The sequence below is a fragment of the Neovison vison genome, chromosome X, assembly GCF_020171115.1.
Source record: "Neovison vison isolate M4711 chromosome X, ASM_NN_V1, whole genome shotgun sequence".
Classification (NCBI taxonomy): Eukaryota; Metazoa; Chordata; class Mammalia; order Carnivora; family Mustelidae; genus Neogale; species Neogale vison.
Window position 1 is genome coordinate 63,598,201 of NC_058105.1, and position 21,071 is coordinate 63,619,271.

At 35.5% G+C, this 21,071-nt stretch overlaps 1 pseudogene; it reads right to left on the reverse strand.

Annotated features, from left to right (window-relative positions):
• Positions 1 to 1,265: 1,265 nt before the first annotated feature.
• LOC122896589 lies at positions 1,266 to 19,096 on the reverse strand (annotated as a pseudogene).
• Positions 19,097 to 21,071: the final 1,975 nt, after the last annotated feature.

Genomic DNA, 21,071 nt, shown 5'->3' on the forward strand with positions numbered 1-21,071 from the left:
TTGGTTCATTCCTGGGTTTTGTATTCTGTCACATTCACTTATGTGTCTCTTTTTGTCCCAGTACCATACCATTTTGATCACTATAGCTTTGTAATATAACTTCAGTTCTGTAACTGTGAAGCCTTCAGCTTTCCTTTTTTTTTTTTTTTCTTTCCCCAAGATTGTTTTACTTGTTAGGGTCATTTGTGGTTCCATACAAATTTCAGAATTATATTTGTAGGTCTGTGAAAAAAATGTTGTTGATAATTTGATAGGGATTGCATTAAATTTGTAGATTGTTTTGATAATATAGACATTTTAACAATATTTGTTCTTCTGACCCATGAACATGAAATTTATTTTCATTTTTTGGGTCATCTTTAATTTCTTTCATCAATGTTTTATAGTTTTCAGAGTACAGATCTTTCACCTCTTTAGATTTATTCCTAGGTATCTCACTTTTTTGGGTGAAATTATAAATGAGACTGTTTTCTTAATTTCTTTTTCAGCTATTTCATTGGTAGTGTGTAGAAATGCAACAGATTTCTATACATTGATTTTGTATCCTGTTATTCAACTGAGTTTGTTTATCAGTTTTGGAAGGTTGTTTTGTTGTTGCTTTTTGTTTCTTTTCTTTTTTTAGTGGAGTTGTTCAAGTTTTCTGTATATAGTATCATGTTATCTTTGTATAGTGAATGTCTTATTTCTTCCTTACCAATTTGGATTACATATATATATATATATATATATATAGTCTGCTATCTGTGTCTAGGATTTCCAGTACTATGTTGAATAAAAGTGGTGAGAATAGACATCCTTGTTTTGTTCCTGATCTTAAAGGAAAACTCTTCATTTTTCCCCGATTAAGATAATGTGGGGTTTTCATATATGGCCCTTATTATGTTTAGGTGTGTTCCCTCTAAACCTACCTTGTTTGAGATTTTTATCATGAATGGATGTTGTACTTTGTCAAATATTTTTCTGCATCTATTGAAATGATTATCTTGTTCTTATCCTTTCTCTCATTGATATGATATATCATGTTGATTGATTTGCACATTTTGAACCACCCTTGCAAACCAAGGAATAAATCCCACTTGATTATAGTGAAAGAATTTTTTAATGTATAATTGGATATATCATTGGATTTGGTTTGCTAGTACTTTGTTCAGGTTTTTTTTTCATTTCTGTTCATCACAGACATTGGCCTGTCATTCTCTTTCTCTCTCTTTTTAAACATTACAAATAAGATTTATTTTTATTTGTTACCATTAAGTGTCTGAACTTTAGATAGATCCTTGGATTATTGGTTCATTTTATCAGCTCCTTCAACTTTAGCACTTGTCTTATCCCCAGTAGCTTTTCCAGACTACAAATTTCACCAAGAAACTCCACTTTGTTTGTTGAGAGAGAGAGAAAGTGTGTGAGCAGGGGAAAGGGCTCCCAGGTGGACATTGAGCCCAATGTGGGGCTCAATCTCATAACCCTGAGATCGTAACCTGAGCCAAAATCAAGAACCAGAGGCTTAACTGATGGAGCCACCTGGGCACCCCACATTTTATTTTTCTAACAAAGTCATCACGGAGTGGATAAATGGGCTGACAACACTTTCTATGTCTTTTCTGATTCTGTTTGGAATCAATTTATTGACTACTTCTTTCAAGTCATTTGTCTGCACCTTTCAGGTCATGATTTCCATCATCTTTTTCCAAATTTGGCAGACTTGTTTGTACTGAGCATAAGAGGTTTTCCAAATCTAATTGTTATACTTTTTCAGTAAAACCTACAGAAACTAGACAAAATAAATAGCCACTGATAGTCTTGACATCAACATAAGCTTCAATCATGGTCTCCCTTTTTTTTTTTTTTTTTTAGCATGAAGTACATTTTGTCACAGGTAAGATCCATAGCATGAAAATTAGTCAGCCAGTTTTTTCCCTAGACATCCTCAGTAATTAGCTTGAATTTTCTAAATGTAATTTCATCATTCTGCAGATCAGTAAGGCTCACTTCAAAAAGAATTCCCTTGAGGCCATCAGGTGTGATTTTGGTTGCTTGAGTTCTTTTGACTGTTTTTTTTTTTTTCCACCCAATATATCTTATACTGAATGTAGGTGGTGCTTTCACATCAAACCAATTTTTCTCAGAAAATGGATCAACCACTTTATTCTTGCCTCCCATTTTGCTGCCTTTCATAAGGTGTTTGTTTTTGTGGACTACCGTGGTACTGCTCAGGGAGCCAAAAGCCTGTAATTGTCTCTTTCTTTTTTCTTTCTTTCTTTCTTTTTCTCTTTCTTTCTTTATTTCTTCTTTCGTGTCTTTATCTGTTTTTGGTATGAGAATAATGCTGACCTCATAGAATGAATTTTGAATTTTTCCTTCCTCTTCTGTATTTTGGAATAGTTCAAGAAGAATGGTTATTGATTCTTCTTAAATATTTGGTAGAATTAATCTGTGAAGCCATCCAGTCCTAGTCTTTTGTTTGTTGGGAGGTTTTTTGTTTTGTTTTATTTTTTCACTTTTTAAAAGATTTTATTTATTTATTTATTTGACAGAGAGAGAGAGATCACAAGTAGGCAGAGAGGCAGGCAGAGAGAGAGGAAGGGAAGCAGACTCCCTGCTGAGCAGAGAGCCTGATGTGGGACTCGATCCCAGAACCCTGAGATCATGACCTGAGCCAAAGGCAGTGGCTTAACCCACTGAGCCACCCATGCGCCCCATTTTTTGTTTTTTGTCTATTTTTGTTTTTGTTTTTTACTGATTCAATTTCTTTGCTGGTAATTGGTCTGCGTAAATTTTCTAATTCTTCCTGTTTCCATTTTGGTAGTTCCTATGTTTTTAGGATTTTATCAGTTTCTTCCAGGTTGTCCAGTGTGTTGGCAGATAACTCTCATAATATTCTATTATAATTGTATTTATTTGCTGTTAGTGTCGCCCTCGGCCTGCAAGAACAACAATCATCCTGGTATGGTGTTAATGCTTCATCCCCCTTTATTTCGTCAGCTTCCTTAGCTTATATGCGGCAGGGTGACCAATAAGGGGCCAAGCAATGGGGAGAGCCAATGAGAGTCCTGTTACTATGCTGATTAGATTTGAAACAGCCAATGACTATGTCCTCCTTTAGGCGGGATTCACCAGAACATTCGTTGTTTACTTGCAGCATATTTTGCTGGCAGTGAGCCAAGCGCCATCTTGTAATGGTGGGGACTTTCCCAGCCGGAGGCGGTCCCCAACATGTTAGTTGTTATTCTCTCTTATTTGTGATTTTATTTGACTCATTTCTCTCTTTTTTTTTTGATAAGTCCAATTAGAGGTTTATCAATTTTATTTATTTTTTCAAAGAATCACTCCTAGTTTCATTGATTTATTCTATTGTATGTTTAGTTTCAATATAATGTATGTCTGTTCTATTCTTTGTTATTTTATTTTCAGTTGTTTCCATGTAATTCTTTATTTATTCTTTTATTTCATGGTTGACCCATTCATTGTTTAGTACTGTGTTATTTAACCTCCATATATTTTTGGTCTTTATAGATGTTTTCTTGTTGTTGACTGCTAGTTTCATTATGTTGTGGTCAGAAAAGATGCATGGTATGACTATTCATTTATTCATATTTGGTGAAGGCTGTTTTGCGACCTAAAATGTGATGTATTCTAGGGAATGTTCCATGTGCACTTGAGAAACATGTATATTCTGCTCTTTTAGGATGGAATGTTCTGAAAACATCTTCCAAATCCATCTGGCCCAGTGTATTATACAGAGCCATGCTTTCTTTGTTGCTTTTCTGTTTAGATGATATATCAATGGACATGAGTGAGGTGTTAAAGTCCGATACTATTATGGTATTATTATTTACATTTGTTAGTAATTATTTTATGTATTTTGGTTATTAATTCCTTATTAAGTATATGGTTTGCAATTTTTTTTCAATTCTGTAGGTTGTCTTTTCATTTTATTGTTACTTTTGCTATCCAGAAATATTTTAGTTTAATGTAGTACCACCTATTTTTTTTATTGTGCTTTAAGTGTCATATCAAAAAAATTCAGTGTTAAAACCCATGTCAAGAATAATTTTCTTATGTTTTATTTTAGGAGATTTATGGTTGTACTGATGGTTTACATTTAAGCCCTTAATCCATTTCAAGTCAATTTTTGTGTGTAGTGTAAGAAATGGATCTAGTTTCATTCTTTTGCACATGAATATCCCGTTTTTCCCAGCACTGTTATTAAAGAGACTGTTTTCTCCATTTAGTATTTTGGCTCGTTTGTCAAATATTAATTAACAATATTTAGAATTAGTCGACAAATATATGTGGTTTTCTTTTCAAAGTCCTAGTTTTGTTCTATTGATCTGTGTATCTGTTTTTATGTCAGTAAAATACTGTTTTTTTTAAGATTTTATTTACTTATTTGACAGAGAGAGATCACAAGTAGGCAGAGAGGCAGGCAGAGAGAGAGGGGGAAACAAGCTCCCCACTGAGCAGAAAGCTCAATGTGGGGCTCAATCCCAGGACCCTGAAATCATGACCTGAGCCAAAGGCTTAACCCACTAAGCCATCCAGGCACCACAGTACCATACTGTTTTGATTACTATAGCTATAAAGTATAGCTTAAAATCCAGAATTGTGATACAATATTTTTTTCTTCTTTCCCACTTTTACTTTGGTCACTTTGGGTTTTATATGGTCCCATAAAAATTTTAGGGTTTTTTTTTCATTAAAAACTCACACTGAGGGGCACCTGGGTGGCTCAGTGGGTTAAAGCCTCTGCCTTCAGCTCAGGTCATAATCCCAGTGTCCTGGGATCAAGCCCTGCATTGGGCCCTCTGCTCAGCGGGGGACCTGCTTCCCCCTCTCTCTGCCTGCCTCTCTGCCTACTTGTGATCTCTGTCTGTCAAATAAATAAATAAAATCTTAAAAAAAAAAACTCACATTGAGATCTTGAGAAGTTTGTACTGAATGTGCAGATGACCTTGGGTGGTACTGATATTTTAACAGCATTGGTTATCCAATTTATGAACACAGGATATCTCTCCACTTATTTGTGTCTTCTTTGATTTATTTGATCAATGACTTGTTTTCAGAGTAGAGATATTTCAACTCCTATGCTAAACTTATTCCTAAATATTTTATTATTTTTAAAGCTATTCTAAGTAGGATTGTTTCCTTCATTTATTTTTCAGATAATTTGCTGTTAGTATATAAAAAACACTATAGGTATACCGCAGGGATATGGCAGGTTTAGTTCCAGACCAACACAATAAAGTAAATATCACAATAAAATGAATCAGATGAACTCACAAGTGCAGATATATTTTGCTGGGCTTTTCTTCATTGGGAAACTTTTGATTATTGATTCAATACCCTTACTACAATTGGCTGTATTCATACTATTTTCCCTTAGTCTTGCTTGTGTCTGATCTAAGTTTTATTACTTTTTTCTATCTACTAACTCTGGACTCAGTTTTTTCTTTATTCCCAGTTCCTTAATTCATAAAATTAGGTTGTTCATTTGGGCTCTTTCTTCTTAACACAGGTAATTATTGCTAAGAACTTAGCTCTTTGATCTGCCTTTTCTGCATCCCATAAGTACTAGCATGCTGTGTTTCCATTTTAATTTGTCTCAGTATACTTTTAACTTTGACCTTTAATTCATTTTTGTTCCATTAGTTGTTCATGAGAATATTGTTTAATTTCCATGTATATGTAAATTTTCTAGTTTTTCTCATTATTGATTTCTAGTGTGATCAGAAAAGATACTTGGTTTGACTTCCATCTTCTTGAATTTGCTAAGACTTGTTTTCTGACTGAATATATTGCCTATCCTAGAAAATGTGCACTCAAGAAGAATGCATATTCTGTTAATGTTGGAAAGAATGTTCTGTATATATCTATTAGGTCCTTTTTGTCTATCATACTGTTAAATCCACTGTTTTAATACTCTGTCTGAACAATCACATCATTGCTGGGAGTGGGACAGGGTTAAAGTCCCAACTATTATTGTATTGCTGTTTATTTCTCTTTTTAGTTCTCTAAGTTTTTTTTAATTTTTTTATTATGTTTAGTTAGACACCATATAGGACATCATTAGTTTTTGATGTAGTGTTCAGTGATTCATCAGTTGCATATAACACCCAGCACTCAACCCAACAGGTGACCTCCCTGATACACATCACCTGACTACACTATCCCACTGTTCCCTCCCCTCTGAAACCCTCAGTTTGTTTCCCAGAGTCCAGAGTCTCTAATGGTTTATCTGCTTCTCTGATTTCTTCCTCTTCACTCTTCCTTCCCTTCCCCTATGATCCTTTGTGTTATTCCTTATGTCCCACATATGAATGTAACCATATAATATTTGGCTTTCTCTGCTTGACTAATTTCACTTAACAATCCCCTCCACTTCTTTCCATGTCCATGCAAATGGTGGGTATAATTTTTTCTGATGGCTGACTAATATTCTATTGTATATATGTACCACATCTTCTTTATTCATTCATGTGTTTAAGGGCATCTTGGTTCCTTCCATAGTTTGGCTACTGTGGACATTGTTGCTATGTACATTAGGGGGAATGTACTCCTTCTTTCACTACATTTTTATCCTCGGGGTAAATACCTAACAGTGCAATTGCTGGGTCCTAGGGTAGCTCTATTTTTAACTTTTTAAGGAACTGCCACACTGTTTTCCAAAGTGGCTGTACAAACATGCATTTCCACCAAGAGTGTAAGAGGTTTCCCCTTTTTCCACAGCCTCTACAAGATTTGTTGTTTCTTGCTTTGTTAATTTTAACCATTCTGAACTGGTGTAAGGTGGTATCTCTTTGTGGTTTAGATTTGTATTTCCCTGATGGCTAGTGATGTTGTATAGTTTTTCATGTGTCTGTTAGCCATTTCTTTGTCTTCTTTGGAGAAGTGTCTGTTCATGTCTTCTGCCCATTTTTAAGCTGGATTATTTGCTTTTTGAGTGTTGTTTGAGAAGTTCTTTATAGATCTTGGATACCAGACCTTCATCTGTAATGACATTTGCAAATATATTTTCCTATTCTGTGGCTTGCCTCTTTGTTTTGTTGACTGTTTCCTTTGCTGTGCAGAAGATTTTTATCTTGATGAAGTCCCAAATGTTCATTTTTGCTTTTGTTTCCCTTGCCTTTGGAGATGTGTCTTGAAAGAAGGTACTGTGGCAGATGTTGAAGAGGTTACTTTCAATGTTCTTTTCTAGGATTTTGATGGAATCTTGTCTCACATTGAAGTCTTTCATCTATTTTGAGTTTATCTTTGTGTGTAGTGGAAGAGAATGGTCGAGTTATATCATTCAACGTGTGGCTATCCAATTTTCCCAGCACCAAGAAATGTGCTTTAAATGTTGAAAAAGAAAAAACTGGGGACATCAAATTACCTGATTTCAAGCTTTATTACAAAGCTGTGATCATTAAGACATCATGATACTGGAAAAAACAAAACAAAACAATCGAACAAACAAAAAACCCAGACACATAGGCCAATGAAACAGAGTAAAGAGCCCAGATATGGACCGTGTACTATATGGTCAAATAATCTTCAACAAAGCAGGAAAAAATATCCAATGCAAAAAAGACAGTTTCTTCAATAAATGGTGCTGGGAAAATTGGACAGTTATGTATAGAAGAATGAAACTCAACTATTTTCTTACACATTACACATTTCTTATACATTTTCTTACAAAATGTGTAATTTTTTACAAAATTTCTTACAAAATGTCTTACACATTTTCTTACAAAAATAAACTCAAAATGGCTGAAAGACCTCAATGTGAGACAGGAATTCATTAAAATCCTAGAGGAGAACATAGGCAATAACCTCTTTGACCTTGGCCACAGAAAGTTCTTTCAAAACACATCTCCAAAGGCAAGAGAAACAAAAGTGAAAGTGAACTGTGGGGAATTCATCAAGATAAAAATCTTCTGCACAGCAAAAGAAACAATCAACAAAACAATGGAATAGGAGAAGATATTTGCAAATGACACTACAGACTGAGGACAGATATCCAAGATCTATAAAGAACTTACCAAACTCAACACCAAACAGAACAGACAATTCTCCAATGAAGACATACAAATGGCTAGCAGACACATGAAAATTACGTTCATCATCATTAGCCATCAGGGAAATTCAAGTCAAAACCACATTGAGATTCCACCTTACACCAGTTAGAATGGCAAAAATTAGCAAGGCAAGAAACAACAAATGTTGGAGAGGATGTGGAGAATGGGGAACACTTACACTGTTAGTGGGAAAGCAAGTTGGTGCAGCCACTTTGGAAAACAGTTTGGATGTTCCTCAAAAGACTAAAAATAGAGCTACCCTATGACCTGGCAATTGCACTATTGGGTATTTACCCCAAAGATACAAATGTAGTGAAAAGAAGGGCCATATGTACCCCAATGTTCATAGCAGCAATATCCACAATAACCAATCTAAGGATAGGGCTGAGATGCCCTTCAAAAGACAAATGGACAAAGAAGATGTGGTCCATATATACAATGGAATATTACTCAACCATCAGAGAGGATGAATACCCAACGTTTGTGTCAACATGGATGGGACTGGAGGGGATTATGCTGAGTGAAACAAGTCAAGCAAAGAAAGTTAATCATTGTATGGTTTCACTTACTTGTGGAACATAAGGAATAACATGAAGGACATTAGGAAAAGGTAAGGGAAAGTAAAGGGGGGTAAGTCGGAGGGGGAGAGGACCCATGAGAGACTGTAGACTCCAAGAAACAAACTGAGGGTTTTAGAGGAGGGGGGGTGGGGGATGGGTGAGCCTGGTGATGGGAATTAAGGAGGACACATATTGCATGGAGCACTGCATGTTATACATAAACAATGAATCTTGGAACACTACATCAAAAACTAATGATGTATTATATGGTGACTAAAATAACACAATAAAAAATAATAATAATTTAAAAATAAATAAAATAAAATCTAATTTTTCTGATATAAGAATTGCTACCCCAGCTTTCTTTTGAGGTCTGCTGGCATGATAATGGTTTTCCATTGCCTCGCTTTCAATCTGGGTGTATCTTTATGTTCAAAATCAGTCTCTGATAGACAGCATAAGGATGGGTCCTGTCTTTTATCCTATCTGCAACCCTATGCCATTTTATGGGAACATTTAGGCCTTTTGCATTCAGAGTAACTACTGAAAGATATTAATTTAGTTCCATCATATTGCCTGTAATGTCCCTGTTCTCTGTAAATTCTTGGTGTATATTACTCTTGAGGTGTTTCTTCTTTTATAGAATCCCCCTTAATATTTCATAGAGGTCTGGCTTGGTGATCACATATTCTTTCAGTTTCTGCTGATCCTGGAAGCTCTGTGTCTCTCTGCCCATTCTGAATGACAGTGTTCCTGGGAAAAAATATTCTTGGATGAATGTTCTTCTCATTTAGTACCCTGAACATATCTTGCAAGCCCTTTCTGCTTTACCAGGTCTCTGTGGACAGGGCTGATGTTATTCTGGGTATAGAATGGGTATAGCCATCGGGTAAGAAATATCTTCCCCTAGGTGCTCTCAGGATAGCTTCCTTGGCTCTAAGATTAACAAGTTTTATTATTATATGCAAGGGTTTTGGTCTATTTTTATTGATCTTGGGAGAGTTCCTCTCTGCCTCTGGGACACGAATGCTTGTCTTCTTCGCCAAATTAAGGAAGTTCTCAGCTATGACTTGCTCAAATATATCTTCTAGTCCTTTCTCTCTTGCTTCACCCCCTCAGGTATCCTAATAATAATGAAACTGGAACATTTCTAGGAGTCATTTATCTCTCTAAGACTGATGTCATGGACTTCTAATTACTTATCCCTATCCTCCTCAACTTCCTTCCTTTCTATCAGCTTATCTTCTAGATCACTAATTCTTTCTTTCTGTGTCATTTACCTTGGCTGTCAGAGTATCCAGTTTAGACAGCATGTCATTCCATTCATAGCATTTTAATATTTCTCTTTTTTTTAAGATTTTATTTGCGTATGTGACAGAGAGATACACTGACAGAACAGAAGCAGGGGGAGTGGGAGAAGGAGAAGTAGGCTCCCTGTTGATGAGGAAGCCTGATTTGGGGCTCAATCCCAGGACTCTAGGATCATGACCTGAGCCAAAGGCAGATGCTTAATGACTGAGCCACCCAGGTACCCCCGAATATGGCTTCTATTCATTATGTTCCATAATTCCTATAGTCTTTCTTCACTCTTTTGCATTCTCTTTTTAAGTTTCTATTTGAATTCCAGTTCATTAACAAACAGTATAATATTAGTGGCAACTGTACAATTTAGTGATTCAACAGTTCCATGTAGCACCTTGTGTTCATCACTAATGCCACTCATTAATCGCCAATAACCTATTTAACTCATCCCCCACCCCCTCCCTTCTGATATTCCACACTTTGTTCCCTATAGTTAAGAGTCTGTTTCTTTGTTTGTCCTTCTCTCTTTTTTCCATTTGCTTGTTTGTTTTGTTTCTTAAATTCCACATGAGTGAAATCATATGGTATTTGTCTTTCTCTGGATGACTTAATGCACTTAGGATAACACTCTAGCTCTGCCCATATAATTGCAAATGACAAGATTTCACTTTTTATGGCTGGATAATATTCCTTTCATATACATACCACTTCTTTATCCATTCATTAGTCAATGAACACTTGGATTCTTTCCATAGTTTGGCTATTATAGATAATGCTGCTATAAATATCTGGATTCCTGTATCCTTTTGAGTCTGTATTTCTTTTTTTGTGTAAATACTTATTAGTGCAATTGCTGGATCATAGGATAGTTCTATTTTTAAGGTTTTGAAGAAACTCCATCCTGTTTTCCAGAGTGCTGTACCAGTTTGCATGCCCACCAACAGTGCAGGAGGGTTCCCCTTTTTCCTCGTTCTCACCAAGACCTGTTCTTTCTTGTGTTGTTGATTTGAACCATTCTAACAGGTGTGAGATAATATTTCATTGTAGCTTTTTAAAGATTTACTTATTTATTTTAGAGAGAGAGAGAGTAAGAGAGAGAGCAATCAGCAGGGGAGAGGGAAGGGGAAGAAGGAGAGAGAGAGAGGAAGAAGGAGAGAGAGAGAGAATCCTCAAGCAAACTCCCTGCTAAGCACAGACCCTAACGCAGAGCTTGATCCCAGGACCCTGATATCATGACCCAAGCTGAAATCAAGAGTCAGCCTCTTAACAGACTGAGCCATCCAGGCATCTCTCTCATTAGTGTTTTGATTTGTACCTACTTGATGATGAGTGATGTAGTATATTTTCATGTGTCTGTTGGCCATCTGTATATCTTTATTGGAAAAATATCTATCCATGTCTTCAGCCTATTTTTTTTTCAGGTTAAACTGATTTTTATTATAATTATGTTTGAAATTTTAGAACTCATCAGTTTAGTTTACATGCACATGTACACATACATACACACCTATATAATTTACATTATAGATATACAACTCACATGATATAAATGATACAACTTTTGTTCAGCCTATTTTTAAATTGGATTATTTGGGTTTTGGGTGCTGACATTTTTATTCCCTCTCTGGATAATTTCAAATACCTCATCTTCAAGATCACTGATTCATTATTCTACATTATCAAGTCTGCTTTTGAAGCTATTGAATTTTTCAGTTCAATCAATGTATTTTCAGCTCTAGAATTTTGGGGGCATAGTTTCTATGTCTTTGTTGAGCTTCTCACTTTGTTGCTGCATTGTTTCCTTAATTTCAATTAGTTGTCCCTGTCTTTGTGTTCTTATAGTTCACTAAACTTCTTTAAGAGAATTATTTCTCTGGGGCGCTTGAGTGGCTCAGTGGGTTAAAGCCTCTGCCTTCGGCTCAGGTCATGATCCCAGGATTCTGGGATCGAGCCCCACGTCGGGCTCTCTGCTCTGCAGGGAACCTGCTTTCTCCCCTCTCTCTCTCTGCCTGCCTCTCTGCCTACTTGTGATTTCTCTCTGTCAAATAAATAAAATCTTTAAAAAAAAGAGAATTATTTGTCTGATAGTTGACAAATTTTCCTTTATTTATGGTCTGTTATTGGAGCTTTTTTAGTTTCATTTGGTGCTTTCATTTTTACTGGACTTTTCCTTATTTTTTAAAGGTTTTATTTATTTATTTGACAGAGAGAGAGAGTGATCACAAGTAGGCAGAGAGGCAGGCAGAGAGAGAGGGGGAAGCAGGCTCCCTGCTTAGCAGAGATCCCAATGTAGGGCTCAATCCCAGTACCCTGAGATCATGACCTGAGCTAAAGGCAGAGGCTTAACCCACTGAGCCACCCAGGTGCCCCTTTTCCTGATTTTTTGATTGCCTATGTTGGTATCTTTGCATCTGAGTGAACTGTATCCTCTTTCAGACTTTATGGGCTCACCTTGGCAGAGATAGATTTTCACCTGTCAGCTCAATTTTGGCTTCTGGATATGTCTTCTGCTAACATCCTTCAGCAGGTGCGGCTTGCTCTAAGAGTTTATTTTGGGCCAAGACCACTGACTGAGCTCTGAGGTAGGGGAGGGTGCTACTGGCTGGAAACAGTTTGATACACCTATTGACCTGGTTCCCTGCCTAAGCGAGACTGTAGGATGGGCTCCACATGTTTCCTGGGCTCCCTGGTAAGACTTAACAAATGGATGCAACTGAATACTACATTCAGTAGCAAATGGAGTTATAAATTAACTTCTCTGTACTGGCAGGGCACAGGACAGACCTCAGGGTCTCCAAAGATCATTGTTTGGAACCCCAATTTGGTGAGAATGTATATTAAATCACCTACAAGATGGGGTCATGAGTTTTGTTCCACAGATAGGCAAATCCATAGGCTGTGCTCTCTGTTAAAGTGTCATTGTAAGCAAGGCTGTTGGATGGGCTGCACAACTTCCCATGTACTCTCATTATGCTGCCTAGTTAGGAGGGCTAATGTATGGGGCTGTGAATTAGTTTCCTTACCGTGGCACAGTAAGATAACGTCGCTATGACAAAAAGGTTATTTGTGGTTTTACTTCAAGCCAACCCATCTTCCAAGTTTCCTGGCCAAACAAGGCCACTCTGCTCCACAACTGTTCCTGCTAAACTCCCTGCTTGAGTTTCACTGGGCTTTTCAGCTTTCCATATGTTCTGATAAGCATTGTAGTTTCAGCAGGGATAACTTCACTCAACAGTAGGTGTGTCTAAGATTCAGTTCCCTCACCTGGGTGGGATGAGAGGCTCAGAACTAAGCAGCATCCCAGGTTAAGGGGATCCCAATCAGGCAAAGCATGGATTTTCATAAAAATAACTTATTGGAAATATCATGGAGTTTGGGAATCAGAACTGATATTTATTTTGAAACATAAGTTTATTATTTTTTTCACTAGCTGCGTAAACAGGGACAATTTGATTTCTTTTATTTTTGTAACTCTCATATCACACTATTTTTGACTTACATTTGCATGTATTGTCAATTTGGGTAATTTATATACACTATGGTATGTAAACTTTTCAGTTATTATGACAAGTGTTTTTTTAAAAATGTCTATAATATTTGTTTTTCTTTTTTCTTAAGGTTTCATTTAAATTCAGGTTAGTTAATTCAGGTGTTAATTCATCATTCCAGTTAGTGAATTCAGTGTAATATTAGTTTCAGGTGTGGAATTCAGCGATTCATTACTTACATACAACACCCAGTTCTTATCAAAGTTTCACAATTATTACAAGTATCCATATTTTTAAATTATAAGTAACATTGAAATAGATTTTTTTTCTATTGGTTAAATAATCAAAGATAATTCCCAAGACTGAGATTCTTTAGGCTAAATATATGGACATTTTTTCATAGTTCTTTGCACATTTTAACTTGTTTCTCTTTTAATATTCTGTAAATTAGGGTTCCACAAGGTTGGTCCAAGGATAAAGGGGGATAACACATGGAAAGCACCTTGAATAACAGTAAACAACAAATGTTTGTTCCTTTCTTTTCTGAGTATGTACCATGATTTGAACATCTAATAAGCTCTTGCATAGGACAATTAATGGAGATGTTTATAGCACTGTGTAACTACTATCTTGTTAATTACTGATTTAATCATAGTTATGTGAGTAACTGCAGCCCATATAAATCTATCTCATTTCCCAGAGATCCCTCTGCTTGTTTTATATTCACATGTCTTGGCTTACATTAAGACAAAGCTGCCAGGTGACAGTAGTATCATAAGGAAAATGAATAACTATGTTAATTTCCATTTCTATTCTCAGACTTTAATGTTCTGTGTATCACAAGAGTATGGAAGCCTGAAAACTTTTAAACATATACTTCCTCACAACTAATTTCTAGTTAGTTTGCCAGTTGGCAGCATTGACAGGGAAGTTTCAGGCAAGAAACAACAAAAAAAAGTGTGTATTTTACCTTCTTTTGATAGTACCTCCAGCAATGGCAACATTAGAAGTTATTGACTGAGAGCCCTAGAAATTATATAATTTATAATTATATAAGGTCACTGAGCTTTTAGAAGTAGCAATGGTGGTTTCTAGAAGTAGCATCACCTGCACAGTGTAATTTCATCAGCAGTGCAATTCCATTAGAAGCAATGGCATGTGAATACTTCTAATACATCAATGGCAAGTTGGGTTCTTGAGTTTCAGCCGATGCATTGTAATTGATTATTAATTTCTTGGTATAATCTTCTGTTTCTGACTTCTCCAACACATTTATTTTGCTTGTCTATACTTTTAAATTATTTTGTAATCAACTAACTGCATTGAAGTACTCCTTATTTGAAATATCTAGTGCATTTTTACTTTCCTAACTGAATGCTAATACACTATACTTAACATAAAAACACTCATTTGTGGAGCATAACAAATAGCATGGAGGACAAGGGGCGTTAGAGAGGAGTAGGGAATTTGGGTAAATTGGAAGGGGAGGTGAACCATGAGAGACTATGGACTCTGAAAAACAGTCTGAGGGGTTTGAAGTGGCGGGGGAGTGGGAGGTTGGGGTACCAGGTGGTGGGTATTATAGAGGGCACAGCTTGCATGGAGCACTGGGTGTGGTGAAAAAATAATGAATACTGTTTTTCTGAAAATAAATAAATTGGGAAAAAAAATTAAAAAAAAAGAATTCACACCAAATAAAAGACAAAAGAATAAAAAAAACATGTTTATAAGAAAAAAAATGATTTTGCTTACATTATATATTTATAAGTGTTCTATAGTTTTCAAAACACAGATTTTTTACCTCTTTGGTTAAGTTTACTTCCAGGTTATGGGTTTTGGTGTAATTATAACTGGGATCCATTCCTTGGTTTCTTTTTCTGCTACTTCATTACTAGTGTATAGAAATACAACAGATTTATTTACCTTGATTTTGTATCCTGCAAATTTACTGAATTTGTGTATCAGTTCTAACAATTTTTTGGTGGAGTCTTTTAGGTTTTCTACATAGAGTATCATGTCATCTGCAAATAGTGAAAGTTTGACTTCTTTGCCAATTTGGATTTTTTTTTTTCATTATGTTTTCTCATTGCTGAGGCTAGGACTTCCAGTACTATGTTAAATAATGATGGTGAAAGAGGATATCCCTGTCTTGTTCCTGACCATGGAGGAAAAACTCAGTTTTTTTTTTCACATTAAGGATTATATTAGCTATGGGTCTTTCATAAATCATCTTTATGATGTTGAGATATGATCCTTCTATCCTTATGTTATTAAGGGATTTTATCAAAAATGGATGCTATACTTCATCATATGCTTTTTCTGCATCTATCGGAACACATGGTTCTTTTATTTATTTATTTATTTATTTTAGTGGTTAGAATTCCCCTAGAAAGACATCTGCCCCTGAGCTTTTGTTTGTTGGGAGACTGTTTATTGCTAATTTTATTTCTATTTTTATTTCTTCACTTGTTATCAGTCTATTCAAGTTTTCTATTTTTTCCTGATTCAGTTTTAATAGTTTATGTGTTTCTAGGAATTTATCCCTTTATTCTGTATTGTTGAATTTGATGGCAGATTTTTTGGTAATATTCTCTTATAATTGTTTGCATTTTGTGATGTTGGTCTTTCCTCTCTCATTTGTGATTTTATTTGCATCCTTTCTATTTTCTTTTTTGGTAAGTCTGGCTTGTGGCTTATTAATTTTATCAGTATTTCAAAAACCAGGTCCTGGTTTCATTTATCTATTCAATTTTTTTGTTCATTTGTTTATCATTTATATCTGGTCTAATCTTTATTATTTCCTTTCTTATGCAGGTTTTAGGCTTCACTTTTTGTTCTTTTTCTAGCTCCTTCAAGTATACTGTTAGGTTTTTTTTTGTTGTTGTTTGTTTGTTTGCTTGAAGTTTGTGTTGCTTCTTGAGGTAGGGCTATATTGCTAAATACTTCCCTCTTATAATTGCTTTTGCTCCATTCCAAAGGTTTTGGACTGTTGAGTTTTCATTATCATTTGCCTCTATGTACTTTTTAATTTCTTTTTAAATTTCCTGGTTTACCCATTCATTGTTCAGTGGGATGTTCTCTAACCTCAGTGTGTTTATGTCTTTTCTAATTTTTTTCTTGTGGTTGACTTCAACTTTCATAGCACTCTAGTTGGAAAATATGCTTCATATGATCTCAATCTTTTTGTACTAGTTGAGGGTTGACTTGTGACCCAGTCAGTATGTGAACTATTCTGGAGAATGTTCCATGTACACTCAAAAAGAATGTGTATTCTGCTGTTTTAGGATGAAATATTCTGAATATAACTGTTAAGTCCATCTGGTTTAGTGTATCATTCAAAGCCATTATATCCTTGTTGATTTTCTGCTTAGATGATCTGTCCATTTTTTTAAAGTAGGGTGCTATGTTAGTCACCATATGGTACATCATTGGTTTTTGATGTAGTGTTCCAAGATTCATTGTTTACTAACACAACATAATAAAAAACCAATACTATGTTTACCATAATTTAGTATTTATCAATTATATCTCAATAAAACTGGAAAAAAATAAACTGGGTGCTAAAGGCACCTACTATTATTGCATTATCTAGAGTTTTTTTATGTTTGTTATTAATTGTTTTATATATTTGGGTGCTCCCAAATCAGAGGCATGAGTATTTAGAATTGTTAGATCTTCTTGTTGATAGACACCCTATTATGATAGAGTGCCCTTCTTCATCTCTTGTTACAGTCTTTGGTTTAAACTCTAGTTTGATGTAAGTGTGGCTGTTACAGCTTTCTGTTCACATCCATTAGCATGAGCAATAGTTCCCCATCCCTTCACTTTCAATCTGCTAGTGTCCTTAGGTCTAAAATTAGTGTCTCATGGGCAACATAAAGATAATTTTTTATCCATCTTGATGCCCTGTGTCCTTTGATTAGAGCATTTAGTTAATTAACATTCAGAGTGATTATTGATAGATATGAATTTAGTGCCTTTGTAATACCTGTTAAGTCATTGTTTCTGGAGATTTTCTCTGTTCCTTTCTAGCATTTGTCACTTTTGGTATTTCTCTCCCACTCAAAGAGTCCCCTTTAATAATTCTTGCAGGGCTGGTTTAGTGGTCACAAATTCCTTTATTTGTTGCTGTTTTGGTCTGGGAAACTCTATATCTCTTCCTTATTCTGTGTGACAACTTTATCTGATAGAATATACGTGGCTGTATGTTTTTCCCATTCAGCATGTTGAATATATCATTACACTCTCTTCTGGACTGCCAGAAGAAAGATCAGATGCTAATCTTATTTATCTTCCCTTGTAAGTTATGCATTTCTTTTCTCTTCTTGCTCTTAGGATTTTTTTTTCCTTATGTCTATATTTTCCAAATTTAATTATAAGTCTTAGTGCTGGCCTGATTTTGTTGATTTTGGTGGGCGTTCTCTCTACCTTCTGGATTTGATGTCTGTTTCCTTCCCCAGATTAGGGAAGTTTTCAACTATAATTTGCTCACATAAATCTTCTGGATTTTTTCCCCTCTCTTCAACTAGGACTCCTATGATATAAATTTTATTATGCTTTATAGAATCACTGAGTTCCCTAAGACCATGTTCATGATCCAATATTCTCCTTTCACTATCTTTTCAGCTTCATTTTTTTCTCCATAATTTTATCTTCTATGTCACTGATTTGCTCCTCTGCTTCTTCTATCCCTGTGGTCATTGCATCCAGTCAATTTTTCATCTTGGTTATAACAGTTTTTATTTCCACCTGACTAGGTCTTATGTCTTTTATCTCTGCAGTAAGGGACACCCTGATGTCTTCAGTATTTTCCTCAAGCCAAGGTAGTATCCTTATTATTGTTTAAACTTTGGATCAAGCATATTACTTATATCTGTTTTAATCAGATCCTTGGCTCTGACTTTTTCTTCTATTTTTGGGGGGGGAGGGAAAAAATCCTCTGTCTTGGCATTTTGTCTGGGTCTTTGTCTTCTTTGTGTTAGGAAATCCTATTATGTTTCCTGCTTCTGAGAATGCTGGCTTTATAAAAAAGAGGGCATATACTCTCCAATGCCTGGCACTTTAGGAAGTGTCTCTGTTGTGTACTATGTACACTCTGCTACTGTGTTTTGATTGCACTTGTCCTTAGGTCAGTCCTCTGCCCAGTTTTTCCTTGCCTACAGTGGGGAGGGTTTGGACCTTGGCAGGAGTGTGGCAAGTCTCAACTAGGTGTATTCTGGTCTGCTTGTTAAAAGACCTAACCCTATTTCTACTAGAGCTGAAGGTTTGCAGAACTCTATGGTCCATAGATGGGGCATTTGGGGAATTTGTGATGGTATCCTGGAGAAGGGACTTTGTACTGATTTTCAGACATAATTGCCTGAGAAAAGCAGCACCTGCAGAGCACAGGGGGGTGGGTCTTGTTTTGAGTCACCACTGTGGGAGCTGTGCTGCTTTTTGAAGTTAGTTTATGCTAAAGGGTGGGAGTGATACATGGTGCCCACTGGCTTCTTTGTCCCCAGAGAGACAATGACACTTCTCTCAGATGAGCTCTGAGGAGTTGGAATCATGTCTCCCAGTGCATTACAGGAGATAGTCAGATCACACTGTCTGCCCCCTGGGCTATCTGCCCTCCTTCTCCGCAGGTGCACTGCAGCACCTGCTGTGCTCCACATTTGCCATGCCAAGGACTTCTAAAGTCCTCCTGCATGGCAAGCCTAGGGTCCTCCTACATATTGGCCATTTTAGTTCTTCCTCTTAAGTTACATATTTACTGATTTTTTTTTCAAGGCTCAGTGTATGATGCTAGGCTAGGAGAATGAGACTGAGATATAATATAGCTCAATAAGTGAGTCAATAAAATTTACAAATAATTATAATAAATATAGAATATGATAAATCCATAAGAAAGAAGTAAATCAAAATCTTTTGAATTTCAGGAGGTCACATATATGCCTTTGGAACTAGGGAAGACTCCATATATGTGCTTTTATAATGCAGATAAAATATTAGAGCTAATAACCAGGCTAGTGGGTTAGGGAAATAAACATTAATTTGGGAATTATACAACCTGACCCTTTGTAATGGGAAACTAGTAATTTTCAATATTTTCTCCACCATTTTCCTTTCAACACACACCTTTTACCAGTCGTTAACACCAGGATGTTTGCGTGTGATGGGGAGAAGGGTGGTGTCACATCTTTTGCAGTGGATAACATGTACAATTTGAAAACACCTTCTAGGGGAATATAATCTTTTTTATTCTCCATTTCCTTTTTTAATAGTTATTTTTTCAAAGGTTTTATTTATTTGTGTGTGTGTGTGTGTGTGTGTGTGAGAGAGAGAGAGAGAGAGAGAGAGAGAGAATGGCAGGTAGAGGGAGAAACAGGTTCCCTGCTGCGCAACGACCCCAGTGTGGGACTCTATCCCAGGAACCTGGGATTATAACCTGAGCCAAAGGCAGATGCTTAACTGACTGAGCCACCCAGGCATCCCTTCATTCTCCATTTCCTTACTATAATTTAAGAGTTAGTTAATCCAGTCTCTGAAGTAATTCCAGGCTTGACATTTTACAACTATAGGAAAAATATTAACAATAATGAGAAAAAAATGTGTGACATACATATCTTTGATACAGAATCATTCTGTAGCATAAAATAAAAAAATCTTATTATAAAATACTGCCAATGAAAACATGGAGATAGATAAAATTACCTATAATATCCTTACTCTTGTTCCCAAAATGTGTTGAGAAATGTAATATTTGCTAAACATTCCTAAACTGTTTAAGAAATATTTATATTATATTTATATTAAATAAGATTTTACAGGTAGAAGGCAAATTATGCATATATTCTACTGAGAGATTACTCTGTGTAGTTAATTTTATTTAGTTATGATTATTAGTGCTGAAGTTCACAGTATATTCAAGGTTTTATTTGTATATGCATTAATCTCATACTTAAACTAGATTATAAAGTCTTTGAGGACAGAAACTGCAATAAACATTTGTTTATAAGCACTATGTGCTATTATAATATGCCAAATTATAGAAAAATACTGATATATTATATAGATATAGATGTAGATATATTTATATCTGAATATATATTTATATTTGTGTGTATATGTATGCATATATGATATAAATTATATAGATACAGATATATAGATATACAGATACAGATTATATCTATTTATCTATCTATTCTATAGATAGAATCTCCTGCAGATATTTCATTGCAGTATTTATAGAAAGTCAGATTCTCTTAAAACTAATGTTGAAGGATTCTAAAATGGTGAGGTTAGAAAAAAAATTCTATACAGCATCTGAGACAAGAACTTTACTGCGTTACCTAATTTAATCCTCATTATAGCCCTGTAAATTAGGTAAACTATGTGTTATGATCTCCAATTTACAAGTAAGGAAACAAAGATTCAGAGAACTAATTTTCCTTGGTTACTCAGGCAATAAGAATAATTACTAATATCTCCAGATAGTGTGGTCATTCATACCAAAATAGGGTATCAATGAATTTTCCAGATAGTGTGGTCATTCATACCAAAATGGGGTATCAACGAGTTTTGGTTTGCTCCCTCAATATTCCTTGAACATATTATCCAGTAACTTTGTAAGAATTTAATTATTTTTAAATTCTTAAATAGAAGATAAAACTTTCAACATA